This window comes from Aedes albopictus, chromosome 1 (genome assembly GCF_035046485.1).
Source record: "Aedes albopictus strain Foshan chromosome 1, AalbF5, whole genome shotgun sequence".
Taxonomy (NCBI): domain Eukaryota; kingdom Metazoa; phylum Arthropoda; class Insecta; order Diptera; family Culicidae; genus Aedes; species Aedes albopictus.
Window position 1 is genome coordinate 173,709,363 of NC_085136.1, and position 2,078 is coordinate 173,711,440.

Consider the following 2,078-nt stretch of genomic DNA (forward strand, 5'->3'; position numbering starts at 1 on the left):
TAACTGAGGGTTAGCGTGTGGGGTTATTTTCAAAATAACTATCGAAGTGTCAAATTTTAACTAAAAGTTAAACGAACAAGCGAAACACGCTCGTTGAAAACTACTCTAAAGTGAGTAGAATTCTATAGAACTTTAGAGTATACTCACTTCGGAACAAAGTGCATCAGCTCAAAATAGAGTAATCTGCCTTTACTCACTTTAGAGTAAACTTGGGATTTTATCAAAAGTGAGTATAAAGTGAGTAACTAGTAAAATCACAAATTTAAAAAGTGAGTAGATGTCAAAAACATTTTTTTTTCTTTATTTCTTTTTCAACCATGAAATAAATCGAATACAAAATTCCAGAAAGCAACGAAAATGAACATTTATTCAATTATTTATGTCTATGTATACAAAGTTGGATGTAAATTATGTATTAAAAACTATCCTTCGTGGCTCCCGGTGGCTGCGGTGATCCCTCAGGTGGTCTTACGCTGTAACCGCGGTCCACCGGAATCTCCGACGCATGCATAGTCTTGTCCTCTTTTTTAACTAGAAGCAATTAAAAAAATATTTTTAGTTTTATGTACATACAGAGAAATTATTTAACTTACTTACATGATTGGTTGCATTTAGAAGAATAGCGTATATTTCTACATGTTTGGGATCAGAGAAGGCTGCCTGCCTTACCATCCGTCTTGATGAATATCTGTAAGAATTTGTTTTAAAGTTATTTCCACAGTCTAGTTGGATAATAAGAGCAAACTTACCTGCTGAACAACAGATGGGGTTTTCCCCTAGGTTTTCCATAATTTAAAAACATTTCACAGAAATTGTTATGTATAATATAATTTTATTGGCAAGAAGTCAGAACTTTGTACAAATGGCGGTTACCGGCATGAAATTTGAATGATGTTACTCAAAAACAGAATTCTGCAGTAAAATTTGAGCGGGTGAGTGAAAAACAGCTCACTTTGGAAAAAATGCCAAGTTACTCAAAAATGAGTATTGTCCAAAATTCAAACGTGTGAGTGAAAAATCACTCAGTTTAGAAGAATGCTGTCACTCTCTTTTTTCTATTTTCCATGAAATCTAAAAGTGAGTAAAGTTCTACTCTCCTGAGAGTAGTTTTCAACGAGCGTGAACGGTTCACAGCCTTAGGGTGTGAACCATTTCGCTTGTTCGTTTAACTTTTAGTTAAAATTTGACACTTCGATAGTTATTTTGAAAATGACCCTACTCGCGAGCAGCCCGGATAAAAAATTACCATTCCTTACATGGTAAATATTATTAACATATGACTGGTTTTATTGTTCACAATAAAACACATAGTAGATATATTGTTACTTTTTACAATAGAAATCAAGCCCATATAGTTCGTACAATGAGTGAACATTAGCTTTATTAGTGGCTAATTGATTCGATTGTTTTTCAATAGTTCTATAATAATTTAAAGTTACTATCAGTAAAAATTCATTTAAGTTGTTTTTAAATAGTTGCAAAGTTCTAATGGACTTTTTATTAAAAAAAAAGAGTTTATTTCTCAATTACACTTAAAAACAGTTCGTGACAAATAAATAACAATAAATATTATTGTTGCTTGGATCATGTTTGTATAATCAAATACAAAATCACTTGACATATTTTTTTTATAATTTTCGTTTTAAATTTGAGTACAGTAGATGTTTCGGTTATCGAATGTTATTCGCTAAAACTTCAACGACTGACAGACGTCAAGCCGTGTTCGCAGAGGAAGCTCTCAATGAACAACTGAGGAAGTACTTATAGAAAACTAGCTGGAGCAGGTTTAGCCAAGTGAGCATGTTACGACAAGAAAAAGATGAACAATGATTTTTCTAATGTTTTCCAAAAATTAAAGGAATCTAGTAAATAGTAAACTACCATTGATAACAATACAAATACAATTAGTTTAATGGGGTCAATTGAACCGATGTTAAAATAAACATGCAATAATATTTGTTGTTATGTAAACAGATTTCGCCTTTGAAAAACCAAAGAATTCATATTTCTCGGTAACAATTTTCTCCAGCATTTACAGATATTAATGGCCACATGAATTTTGAACGATTTATGGTATG

At 31.9% G+C, this 2,078-nt stretch overlaps 1 long non-coding RNA gene across 1 annotated transcript; it reads right to left on the reverse strand.

The window, feature by feature from the left end:
- Positions 1 to 339: 339 nt before the first annotated feature.
- On the reverse strand, positions 340 to 1,117 carry LOC134286136 (uncharacterized). The gene is made up of 2 exons (XR_009996850.1): positions 598 to 1,117; positions 340 to 531 (listed from the first exon to the last, which is right to left on the reverse strand). It is a non-coding gene; the product is annotated as an uncharacterized LOC134286136 (long non-coding RNA).
- Positions 1,118 to 2,078: the final 961 nt, after the last annotated feature.